The 13,181-nt window shown below is 46.7% G+C and overlaps 1 protein-coding gene across 5 annotated transcripts in view; it reads left to right on the forward strand.

Moving 5' to 3' along the window:
• Positions 1-4,830: 4,830 nt before the first annotated feature.
• Positions 4,831-13,181, forward strand: part of SBNO1 (strawberry notch homolog 1) — a 51,457-nt gene continuing 43,106 nt past the window's right edge. For 4 of the 5 annotated variants that reach the window (XM_037051935.1, XM_037051937.1, XM_037051936.1 and 1 more), the window contains exon 1: positions 4,831-5,002. The gene's annotated coding sequence lies outside the window, so the exon portion shown is untranslated. The remainder of the gene's footprint in view (positions 5,003-13,181) is intronic. The other variant, XM_037051938.1, reaches the window with a different exon arrangement.

Raw genomic sequence — 13,181 nt, forward strand, 5'->3', positions numbered from 1 at the left:
TTGGTCCCAAAGAAGGTTTCAGAGATCTCAAGATTACCCGAAGAGCCTGGTGTGTAGGAAAGCAAAATAGGGTGATGCGGGTGAAAGCACAGGAAAGGAGCCCCTGACGTGCTGGGTGGCACCAGCTTCTTGTTTCAGCTCTCTGGGCCTCATCCCTAAGCTGTCAAGTGATTGTGGAGTTAAGTAAAGAGTGATCTTCAAGGTTTCTTCCAGCTTCCACAAATATAGAGAAGTCCTTACTTTCCCTAAAATTCATGAAGTCAACATCTTGAGCTGTATACGGGGCACTGTGTGATCCCCTGAGGATGACACAGTGGCAAATAAGACACACATGCATATATTTTTAGGGAAGAAACGACTTTAAAAAACGATTTTATTTACTTATTTTTAGAGAGAGGGGAAGTGAGAAAGAGGGATAGAAACATCAATGTGTGGTTGCAACTCTTGTGCACCCCGAACTAGAGACCTGGCCCACAACCCAGGCATGTGCCCTGACTGGGAATTGAACCAGTAACCTTTCAGTTCACAGGCCCGCACTCAATCCACTGAGCCATACCACCCAGGGAAACCACTTTTTAAAAGATGAGGGGGCAGGGCTGGGAATATAAGACAGAAAACTGTACTTGAATAAGAATTATAAATAAACAAATAAATAAAAGATAATATTACATAAAGATAATAAAAGATAATATGAAAAGGTAATATTACATGTCATGAGTAAAATGAAAATGGGTAATTTCACAGAGCATGAGTGGGGAAAGAGAAGGTGGCTTCTTTAGGTTGGTGAAGTGAGAGAAATTCTGAGTCGGTGGCTTTAAACTGTACCCTTACCCTCTAAAGATAAATAAATAAAAATCTTATAAAAAAAAGAAAAGAATATGAGAGGAAGACGGGAGGGGATCGGGCTGAAAGGTAGGGGTTAGATGACATAGGCCCTTGAAGATGGTGCTGCCCTCTTTGTCCAAATCCCTTTTCTCTTCCCTGCTCTGCAAATCAGTTTTCAATTTTGAAACTTGATTTTATTCACTGCTAAATGGCTATCATGTCAAACTGCTATATCCACGTATGCTTTATTTTTACTTATTTTTAGTTTTTTAAAAGATTTTCTTTTTAAAAAAATATTTATTTTTAGAGAGAGGAGAAGGGAAGGAGAAAGTGGGAGAGAAACATCAGCATGTTGTTGTCTCTCATGTATCCCCTACTGGGGACCTGGCCTGCGACCCAGGCATGTGCCCTGACTGGGAATTGAACCAGTGACCCTTTGCTTCACAGGCCCGTGCTCAATCCACTGAGCCACACCAGCCAGGGCTCCTTTTAGTTTTTAATTGAGTTTGAGAGAAACATAGATTTGTTGTTCCACTCATTTATGCATTCATTGGTTGCTTCTTTTATGTGCCCTGACTGGGGATTGAACCTGCAACCTTGGCAGTTCAACCTTGGTGTATCATGGCGACGTTCTAACCAACTTAGCTACTTGTTCTTTGGACCCCTGAGCCACCATTTAAGAACCACGGAGAGGCTGCTGGGAGACCACATGTAGAGAGAGAAATACAGCTGTCTTAGCATTCCTGCAGAGCCCAGGTCACAGCTGATCCATGGGCTGATTATAGTCACACAAGTGACTATCAGCAAGACCAGCAGAAGAACTGTTCAGCTGGCAGGATCATGAGAAATAAGAAAATGTGCCAAGTCATTACATTTGGGGGTCGTTTATGTTACATAGTAATAAGTATGCATATTCCCCATATCTAAGGCCAGGGGCACTGCTTCCTCTTCAGACCTGTTTGCCTTCTGAATTCAGCATTTCAGTTAGTGGCACTCAAGCCAGAGCCACAGAGGTGTCATCCTCTAACCCTTCCTCCCCCCACTCCTATCTAGCCAGCCGCTGTGTCAGGCTGGCTTGACCACCTAAATATTTCTTGAATCTGGCCCTCTTCTATTGCTCAACGACTTTGCTCCAGTTCAGGTTCTGTCGTAACTTCTCTCGACCTGTCTGTCTTCATACCGCGGCCCAGTTCTTAGACCTGCTAGACGGCTCCTGGAGAGCCTCCCACAACTCACACCAAAGGCCCCTGCGGCCTGAAGAATGAAGCCCAAACCCACCTAGAGAAAGGCTCTTTGAGAACGGCCTTCGCCTACTTTTGCACATCTACTGGTAACTGCTTTTGACTTGCTACGCCAGTCAAGGTTCAGACTGGAGACAGAAACCACGCCAGTTATTCGATGCAGAGAACTCAGTGCAAGAAATTGTTAACCGCATATCAACTGGGCACTAGGTAACAGAAAGAGAAAACTTGAAGGCGTCCCTGAGGTAGCATCTGCAGGAAGCCGCTCTCACCACTGCGGCTCAGGGAGCAGAGGGAAGGGTTGGTGGGATTCCCACTCAGCAATTACACCAAGCCCTGACTTCAAGGAGGGGGCTCTTGCTAGTCCCCCTGTCTGGCAGGCCGCTGCTCTGGGAAGGAAACAGCTGTCAGGGGGAAGTGTTGCTGGGATAACGCTGGCAGGAAACTTTTCTCGCCCTGCAGCCCAGCAGTGTCCCCGGAGCACTCCCTGTGGCAAGTGACCCCTGTGACAGCTGGAGGGGCAGAACTGTGGTTTTACTGTGCATCACAGAGCGGGGCTAGAGGTGGAGGTGGGGAGCTGAGAAGCAGCGTCAGGGTAACTGACGCACTTGCCTTGTGACTGCCCCTCCTCCTTGCTTTGCAAGCGCTGGTTCCTCTCCGAGGAATGAGGAATGCAGGTGCTTCTTCTCTCTGCCAGGTGCACGCCTACTTCGGCTCCGTCCTAGCACTCCCTCAAGGAAGCCTTCCTTGACTCCTTGATGAGGTCAAGTGCCTTGATGATGGCTCTGTTGGCGTCTCTGTCCCATTGTCAGTTCCAGGGTTAGACTTTGGGGAATGTTTTGGTTAATGCCCACTAGGCTGTAAAGGCATTAATCTCAAGGACCGGGACCATCCACTGCCACCTCCTTGACTTGTTTTTCCTACACCTGTGTTCCTAACCTCTAACGTAGTCGCTGGCACAACGACTCACTAAACATTTGTTGAATGGAGTGAGAAGTGTGCGTGCCCATGGATGAGAGGCAGTCAGCGCCACGCCTGAATGGGGATTTCCCTGAATCGCGTCCAGCAGCGTCTCAGTTCCCATCTCGACACAACTTCTTCTTGTGCACACAAATGTTAGGCACAAATTATAACCGCTGTATTATAAATGTCCACTGACACACCACTCTTTTACGTTGGTTCAAGGTAGGGCTTATGCAGAGATGGCCGCAAGGATCTGGCTTGGATGCTGGAAAAGTAACGCAAAGGGTGTGAGTTTCTAGGTTAGACCTCTGCTTTCGGGATGCAACTGCGGCGTGGGAGCCACGCTGAGACTGAATTATTCCAATCAAGCTCAGAGGACGCTGGTGCACTAACAACAGTGTCTTAAATTTCTTTGCTGCATCCTTCTGTATTTTTTCCTCCTCTCACAACGTGACAGATTTGTAATTGTTGTCACCTACACTAAGCCATAAACTAGTCTAGAGAATAGCTTTGAACACGACTGACGAAGGTCTTGTTTTTAGGGAACTATATTTACCTTTATAGATTTGTGTGTGTGTGTGAGAATTAAATGAAATAATGGAAGTTATTAGCAAAGCAATTAGTTTATCTATGTGGAGACACATATACAATACGTACTTATGTCTTACGTATTAAACGTTAGGTTGGAAGATCCATAACCATTCTTGCCCTGACTACTCCCCGCCCCGTTTGTCCTGAAGAGCTCGCTCACCCCTTAACCTCCAAGCGTCCCAACGCCATGGTTTCAACACAAGGCGAGTGCGATGCGCCGCCAGTAGGGGGCAAGAATTAACCAGGCATGCCAATTACCTAAGCAACCGAGTCAAACAGCATTCTCAGAATGACTTTACAAAAGAGTTAGCAAGAAGTAAATGTGTTTCTTCTGTTAGGTCATTGTAAGAAAATGAGAGGTGGTAGCGACAGACTAGAGGCATTGGGTCAAGGCACTCTGCAGCAATCACTGAGGGCAGTAGTTTCTTCGTGTTACCGGGTGTGTGCGCGGCAAAACCTGGGGCTGACGGCGCTCACACTCCTTAGGATATAACGGCAGTCTGCCTCCGAAGGGCCCCCGAGTCCCTTGCGGTTTCATTCTGAATAAAGTGCTTTGAACGAGCGAACAAGCAACGCATGTGCGAACATTTTTTTCCTAGGGTTGACTACGTAATGAAGAGTTTTCCAAAGTAACAAGAGAAGCCAGTAGATAACTTCCTAGGCCGAAGACACACACCAAAGGGGATTTGAAAACAGCTTCGGGCCCCTCCTAGCCCGACTTTGAAAGCCGGTGCGGAACGCATGCGCCCGGCCCACACGCGGGCCTGCGCGTGGCACCCACCGCTCGGACCTTCTTCCCGACAGCCAGCGGGGTAGAAAGGGAGGGGAAACGGAATTCTCGCGAGGTCTTTCGAGCGCCAGCGGAAGCAGTAGACACGTGACTCTCCTCAGCGGCCTTCGCCTTCCCCCTCCCCCTTCTCGGAAACCCGGCCCCCTCACCCTCTCCCACCCTGGAGCCGCGGTAATGGACCGTTTGGGTTCCGGAATTTCCTTGGATCCAACCACTGGTACCAGGGAGACGGGAGCCGGCGGAGTCCGTGTTTGGCGGCGAAGGCAGGGGGCGGTCAAGATGGGGGGGGTGTATCATCTCCTTTTGCTTGGGAGGGAGGCGGGGCGGAGAGGGGCGCGGGGGAGCGAGGTGGGGGAGGGAGGAAGTCACGTGGGGCGCGCGGCGCGCGCTGCGCCTCATCCGTCGCCCCACCCCCTCCGCTCCTGGCGGGGCGGGGGGCTGGGGGGAGGGGCGTCAAGATGGCGGCGGGGAGGTAGGCAGAGCCGGACGCCGCTGCTGCCGCCGCCACCGCCGCCTCCGCTCCTGTCGCCTGTGGTTCTTCAAGCTCCGCCGCCCGCGAGAAGCTGTACCGGCGTCGCATCCCGCGGGGAAAGTAAGTCCTCTCCTGAACCCTCTTCTTCTGCACTCGCTCTCCCGGACAGCCTCCCACTCCCACCCTCCTTAGGGAGCTGTGCGGGGCCGGGCTGGGGGGGGCCGCCACCTCACCCCGGTTTGGGGCCTCCCTCGCCGCTCCCTCAGCTGCTCGTTCTGGGGGCCTCGGGGTCACGGTCCCGGCGGCTGCCCCGCCGCGCTCGCTTCCTCCGCCCGTCAGCGCCGGGCCCTGTGGTCGCCGTGTGGGGCTGACGGGCCCCCGCTGTCCCGGGCCGGAGGCACCCCCTTTGGGCGAGGAGGCAGGGTGTGCGGACCCCGGCTCAGGCGCCACTCGGGTCGCCTCTCTTCCTTGCCCCGTTCGACACGCGGTCTGCCAGGTCCCGGACCCGCAGGAAAGTGAGCTCCGCAATCCTCCAAAAGTCCTGCTGCCGGAGGATTGCTCCCAGTTCAGGGCGAGTGCGGGAGGCGACAGCAGGGTCGCCCCAAGTCTGGACCCCGCCCGGGCAGTTTGCGATCACCCGGCGCCCGGGGCTGTGGGGAAGGTACGCGGGACACGTGGGGACCCCTTGCACGCCTCCCCCGGTCTTGAGGGCAGTTTTGCTTCCAGCGAGCGAGCTCGTCTCCCGACCCGCAGCATCTCTGTGCAGGGGAAGGGCGGCGGGGGTTTGCTCACCCTCAGAGTGTCAGGCGTAACTGGAACCCAAAGTTCCCCAAAGCAGCGTGTGCGGGTGGTTTCCCAGAAGTGGTGTGGGTCGGTTTAACCGCTGAGGAGCTGCGGATCTTCCCGAGCTTGCGATTGTTGCTTCCCTGGCCGTGCAGCCCCTCCCCTCCCCGGCTTTGTGCTTCTGTTTGGGGAATGTTTTCGGACCACTAACTTGATCCTCGCACAGAGAAGCTCTTTTCATGGGCGTGCTCCGTCCTCTGTGGGCGGCTTTTGTTTTGGGGAGTCGCTGGTGGAGAAACGTGGGAAAAGAACGGGCGAGAACATGGGAGTCAACGAAAGCAACATTTTTATCCATTGAATTGCGCAGCCAATTGTAACAGCACCCGGAAGTTTGTACTGAACACGTGTTGATGAGGGAAGGTGGAAAACTGGGTCCCCTTTGACCTTTGAAAGTTGATTATTGGCAGTTTATGTTCAGTTAAATGTTTCGTACTCTCTAGACGATCGGAGTTAGAGACAGAATGGGGCTGCTAACGGGGTCGCCGGGAGGGCGCTGCTCGCTGTCAAAGCCGGAGCTTCCCCGGCGCCCGCAGCCTGCAGCCCGTAGCCCGCACTCCGCAGACACGCAAAGCCAGCTAAGAGAGGGGAGGGACCGCATTTTTTCCAAGTTATTTTCGTCAGCTCTGAACCGGTGGCCAGCAGAACTGGTTTCCTTAAGCTGCGGCAGAAACCATCATCGTTTCACAGGAGATAGTTGGTACAGCATTTCTAGGGGGAAATGCGGGATTTCGTCCTAGTGCCTGAAGTAGGACATTAGTTTTCTAAGCAAGGGAATGTTTTATTTTCGTGTTTAAAAAGATTTCCCAATTGTACTTTACCAAAGGTAAGACATTTTTACTTTTTCTCTGGTTTCTGCTTTTCATCTCCCAGTCTAGCTTTATGCCATGTGATTCTCATCACTGTTTTAAATAAGTTTTACATTAGTTGCTGGGTAAACCTTAAAAAGAGAGGCTTAGGGGCTTGCAGTTCATTCATTCGTTCATTGACTGTTGCTATGTCAGGTAGTTTTATACGTGTTTTCATTTTTTTAAATACTTTATTTTTAGAGAGAGGGAGAGACATCAGTGTGAGAGAGAAACATCAGTTGGTCGCCTCTCAAAGGCATCCTGACCTGGGGGGGAACATGCAAACCGGGAATCCACTGGCGGTCTTTTTGCTCTGCGGGACATCCAGCCAACTGAGCTACTTCCATCAGGACTATGTGCATTAAAAAAAATTAATTTACTGATTTTTGGTGAAAGACAGTCATTGATTTGTTGTTTTACTTATGCGTTCATTGGCTGATTTCTTGTATGTGCCCCAACTGGGATCTAACCTGCAGCCTTGGCTGTCAGGTTCATGCTCTAGTAAACAGCTGAGCCACCCAGCCTGGGCCAGTTTTACATATTTCAAAAGTTTTGCTGGAATGACTATTTTACCACGGGTACTATGGAGATTCTTTTACCTCGTTTTTAAAAAATGATGCATGGTCCTGGCCGGATAGCTCCACTAGTTACAGCACTGTCCTGGCACACCAAGGTCGCATGTTTGATCCCCAGTCAGGGTTCACACAAGAAACAACCAGTGCGTGCATAAGTAAGTAGAACAACAAACTGATGTTTTTTTTCTCTCTCTCCCCCCTCCCTCCACCTGTCTCTTTCCCCCTTCCCTCCATAAAATCAATAATCAATTTTAAGAAAAGATTCCCCTAAAGTTACAGATACATGTCGCCAGTTCTTGGTATCTAGATGGAGCTTTGATTTCCACCTGTGAAGGACATGCACACTCAGATCCGAGGGATCTGACTTTTCAGGAGGCTCTGTGAGTTCCCACACTATGCCTGCCAAAACTAAAGCTACTTTTTGAGGGAAGTTGCTTCTATATTAAATAGTAAATTAGTAACCAAGATGATGTAATCCTAAGATTTTTGCAGTGTTCTTTGTTTTTGTTTGTTTGTTTGTTTTAATGCTAATTGACAGATTCACTTTGTGGTTGAATTCTGTGTAGGTGGAAAAGAGAGGATCTTAAAGAGGAGAACCTATTTTATAAATAAGGTACAGTACAGAACCCATCAGCCCTGACTGCTGTGGCTCAGTGGATTGAGCATCAGCCTGTGGATCAGAGGGTTGCCAGTTCAGTTCCCAGTCAGGGCACATGTCTGGTTGCTGGCCAGGTCCCCAGTTGGGGGCGTGCGAGAGGCAACGTGTCTACCTCTCTCATGCTTATGTTTCTCTCCCAGTCTTTCTCCTTCCTTTCCCGTTTGTCTAAAAATAAGTAAATCTTAAAAAACATCACATTAACTTGCTTATTTATTTTTTTGGAGGCATCATATAACACAGGGCATTTTCCCCCCCAAACTTTTTTACTGTGTACTACAGTAAGAAATACGTTTTACATTGTGACTTAGAATGTATATATGCATGGAACTGAAAAACTCATTTCATGAAATAACCTCTCTTGCAACATGCTATGCACTAATTTTCTGTTTCTATGCTGAAATGTTTAAGAATGCTGATCATGGTTTGCTGAATTGCTTGGACAACCCACTACGTTGTGGCCAGCAGTTTGGAAAACACTGGTATAAGGTTAAGAGTATAGAATCTTAGAGAGACGTGGTGTCAGACCTTCTTGGGTTTGTAATTCTGTTCTGCTCTGGTGGTGGTGTGACCTTGTTAGGCGTTATTTCTAGGCTTCAGTTTCTCATCAGTGACAAGGGGATAATGGGCAGCATTTACTCATAGGCTATCTTGAGGGTTAAAGGAGAAAAGAGGTCCAACCCTGTACTAAACCTGAAGAAGGCTGACCCTGTGAGTGTGATGGAAGTGATCAGTTTCATTTCCTCACCTGGTTCTAATGTTTCTTTTGTAAAGACTTTTTGGAAAGTTATTCATGATCTACAGATCCTTCCTGAGCCCTTGCTTCCTATAGGTTTTGCAATGAGAGTGGGAGGAGGGGCACTTTGAGCAATTGCTCCCTTGAGAATTCAGTGTTTAAAAAACATGAATTAGCCCTGGCTGGTGTAGCTCAGTGGATTGAGCGTGGGCCTGCGAACCACACAATCACGGTTTGATTCCCATTCGGGGCACATGCCTGGGTTGCAGGCCAGTTCCCAGCAGGGGACTCATGAGAGGCAACCGTACATTGATATTTCTCTCCTTCCCTTCCCCTCTAAAGATAGATAAATAAACAAACAAATAAATAAATAAATCTATCTCTCTATATATAAAATATATTTTTAGAAGAAATTATATATTTTAAAGAAAAGCAGCTTTGAGGAACTTCATACTGACCCTTTTTTCATGTTCTTAGGCAGCACTCAATAAATACTTGTTGATGGACTGTTATCAGCTAAATTCTAAGTGGATCATTATCCTTCAAGTTCTTTTTTTAAAGATTTTATTTATTTATTTTTAGAGAGGGAGATCTTGGTCATCTCTCACAGGCCCCCATCTGGGGACCTTGGCCTGCAATGTACCTTGACTGGGAATTGAACCAGCAACCTTTAAAGGTTTGTAGGCCTGCACTCAATCCATTGAGTTATACCACCCAGGGTCTTTCAGATTCTTAAACTATATGTTAGTCATCACATTTGGGCTGCAGAGAAGCAAAATTGAAGCTGAAAAAAATCAGACATGGCTTGGCACTATCAACTAACGAGAAAAAAATGTTTTCTGTTATTCTGGCAGAGGTACTAAGTGGTATTTTCTGTGTACATTTAAAGGTGTCTAGAACATAAGTAGCATAGACGGTAGGTAAAAAATAGATGGGGGGAGGGCAAGAATAGTAGAGGAAATATAGAATCTAAAGAACTTGAGACACGTGGTCATAAACTAAAGGGGGGAGGAGGTGTGCGGGGGGAGGGGAATGAAGGGGTGAATAGAAAACTAATGGTATAATCAATAAAATATAATAAAAAATAAAAAAATAAAGGTGTCTATTATTGTCCCCAAGACACTAACAGATCAAATGAATAAAGTGGCTGTGTGACACTTTCGGTAAAATGGGAAGTAGTATTTCATAGAACTAATGTAGAAGTTAACTATTGAATAGATTGACAACAGATAGTTTGTATTCTGGGAAATACACTTGCATCAGCAATATGGAAGAAGACACATCTTGGATATGATACTAATGTTTATCAAAACGATAGTAGGAGGAAAGAAAGAAAAACGATAGTAGCTAACATTTATTTCAGACAGTACAGCAATCCTATGAGGTAGGTTCTATTTTCTTCCCATGGAAGTTGAGGAAACCGAGTCACAGGATATTACCTGACCCTGTTGTACTGCCAGTGGGTGATGGAGCCAGTATTTGAACCTAGGCGTTCTGTGTCACTCCACGGTCTCCTCAGCCTCTGTCGTGTGCCGCTGCCGCCTCTGCGGACCCGTCCCTGTATCCGTCTGGCCGGAGCGGGAGCGGAGACTGAAGGTCTGTGTTAGGTCTCAACAAGAGGAACCTTGTCCCAGCCGGCAGGTTTGGTGTTGGTCTTCTCGGTGGGAACCGAATCCTTTCATTCTTCGGATTGGCTATTGTTTCCTCGGGATTCTCTGCCTGCCAGGGATGGCTCTTAGTTTCTGTCTACTCCTGTGTCCTTGTTTCTTACTTGTCATTGTTGCATAGTGTACTGTTTTGAAATAGGTGATATTTTCAAATGTATTTGTGATAAAAATGGAGCCAGTTTGTCGTCCATTGTTGGAGATGCCATAGAATCCCCGCGTTAGTAACTTTTGAGTTTGTTAGATTGCTACATGTTGAATGAGGTCTGTGAAAGCCTTTTTGACACGTTGTAACACAGTTCTCTTACACTTAACAGTGTTTGCATTTATATGGTACTTGTGTATTTATATGTACTTGTGTGTTTATACATGGCTATAGAGTGAAAATGTTTTCCCTCAGGAATAAATCCTACTTATTTGTAAACTGAGGAGGAGAAAATTGGGTAGTATCACCTTTTAAGGGTTCTCAGCCTGAGCATTTAAATTCCATGAGTCTGTAGTAATTTCACAAGAGGAACATGATTAGATATGACGAGTTTTGCCTTCTGGAGTTGGGGGCACACATCTCTTCTCTACCCCTTTTTTAAAAAATATTTTATTTATTTGTCTTTAGAGGGGAAAGGAAGGAGAGAGGAAGAGAAACATCAATGTATGGTTGCTTCTCGTGCGTCCCCTGCTGGGAACTGGCCTGCAACCCAGGCATGTGCCCTGACTGGGAATGGAACCACCGCAGGCCCGCCGCGCTCAATCCACTGAGCTACACCAGCCAGGGCTCCTCTACTCCTTTTGCCCCTCACTGCAAAAAAAGCGCGACTAGAGAGTTCGTGCCCGCTTGGCTGAGAGAGGAGATATCCCTAGATTTTGTTTGGGTGTAAAACGTGTACAAAGTGAAAATGTCTTTTATTGATAGCTTGTAAAAGAAAATGTCTTTTACAGATGTTGTCAGTATGAGGTCACTTCTCATATCAGAGGTCTCAGGTTGTGGCTTCTCTGAGTGAATTGTGAGTCGGTGACTGAACTGGTGCCGTCATTTCTGGTCTGAACACCAACAGGTTTCTTTCCCAAATTCCTCCCTTCCATGAAAAAATATGTATTTTTAATTATATGTTGTCAACATGTGAAAGCAGCTCTCAACCAACAAACAGGACTAAGTTTATTACCAATTTTGAATTCCACTTTTCATGACAATTTGCTATAATCTACAGGTAGTCTTAGGGTTTGGGTTTTTTTAAAGATTTTCTTTTTATTTACCTTTTGAGAGCAAGGAGGGGAGAGAGAAAGAGAGTGTGTAAAACATCAATGTGTGAGAGACACATCAATTGGCTGCCTTTTGCGTACCCCCAGCTGGGGACCTTCGCCTGCAACCCAGGCGTGTGTCCTGACTGGGAATTGAAATGGACACCTTTCTGTTCGCAGGCTGGTGCTCAGTCCACTGAGCCACACCAGGCAGGGCAAAGATATTTTTGTACTTTTAACCCGCATTGTTTCAAAAGTATATTTCAGAAAGCTCTCATTAATTCAGTAACATGTTTTAGTGAATTTTTTTTTTGTTTCATTAGTAACATTTCTATACTTGTGAGTATAAGTAGATGAGGCTTGGTGAATTATCTGATGAATTAATGGGCCCTGGGACCTCCAGGCATTCTGTGGTCTGTAGTTTACCAGTCACTGGTTTAAAACAATGTGCTTTAGTTTCAAATGTAAATAAACTATTTCCAGTATTTACTTTTAGAGGATGGCATTTTGATAGTCTTGAGTTCTGTTAACTTAGGTCAAGATTAGCCAGAGCAAATGGGCCAAGACCCCCTATTCCCACAGGTCCTAATGAGGTATTGTATGGATTGAAACTGTTTTTCAAAGCATTGTGTAAGCTCTTGTGATACATATTTTTACTGTGTACTTAGATAAATTGTAAAGTATGGTCAACTATGTCTATATTACAAAAATGGATTAACGTTATTGTAAGTCCATCTCAGGACATTCCTGCTGTTTGTCTCTGATGGTCGGTTCTTTCCTACTGTTTCCATCTTGCTGTCAAAGGTTGCATCCTCTTCCAGTTTTCAGTGTTAAAACTTCAACGTTACCAACACTGACTTCTTAAATTAAAAAAAAAATCCTCACCTTAAAAAAATCAAAATTTTTACTGACTTTTAGAGAGAAAGAAGGGGGGGGGAGAAGAGAGAAACATCAGTGTGAGAGAGAAATAGTGATTGGTTGCTTCCCTTATGCCCCCTGACCGGGGATCAAACCTTTCGGTGCTCCAGCCAACTGAGCCACCTGGCAAGGCCAGCAGTGACTTGATCTCAGCATGGAAAAGAGAACAACGGGCTTTAACCATCTAGATGTGGGCGGGTGACACTGGCCAGGTAATTGAAATTTCCTGAGCCTCGGTTTTTTATCTTGCTTTGGGTTGTTCTCTCGTGATGTGCATGAAAAGCCCAACACTGTGTCAGGCTTGTACAGGACGCTCCGTAACTGTCCGCTCCCTCTCCGTCCACCTTCCTGCTCAGGCTGTGGTCTTCCTTAGGCTTCTTTCCCTTTCTCTGGTAAGTATTTGGGCTCTCTGTCCTTCCTCCCATCCTTGAAACAGTGGGTCTGCCCTAAGGTTCAGTTCTGGATGTCTGTGGTTTTCTACCTTAAATTCATTCGTGTGTCCGTTATAACTTTTCTGCGCGATACACAAGCATGTGTGATAATAGACCTACCTAGTGAAGGATTTCTTGGTTAAATATCATGCTTTCACCTAATACTGTAGTCCTTGTGTGTGGGAGTCATGGTCATGGCGTTCTTGGCTAACATCTTTTTATAGGACATAATGAAACACTGGCGTTCTTTTGTGTAGTCTGAGAACAAATGCACTAGCTGAAAAATTAGTATATTATTTATATAACATGAAATTAATTTTCTGAGAAAAATGACAGATTTTCCCATAAGACTTTTGTGTATTTACTAATTGGTTATTTTCAATACATTAATGAGGA

This window comes from Sturnira hondurensis, unplaced genomic scaffold (assembly GCF_014824575.4).
Source record: "Sturnira hondurensis isolate 20B ecotype Veracruz unplaced genomic scaffold, ASM1482457v3 Scaffold0007406, whole genome shotgun sequence".
NCBI lineage: Eukaryota > Metazoa > Chordata > Mammalia > Chiroptera > Phyllostomidae > Sturnira > Sturnira hondurensis.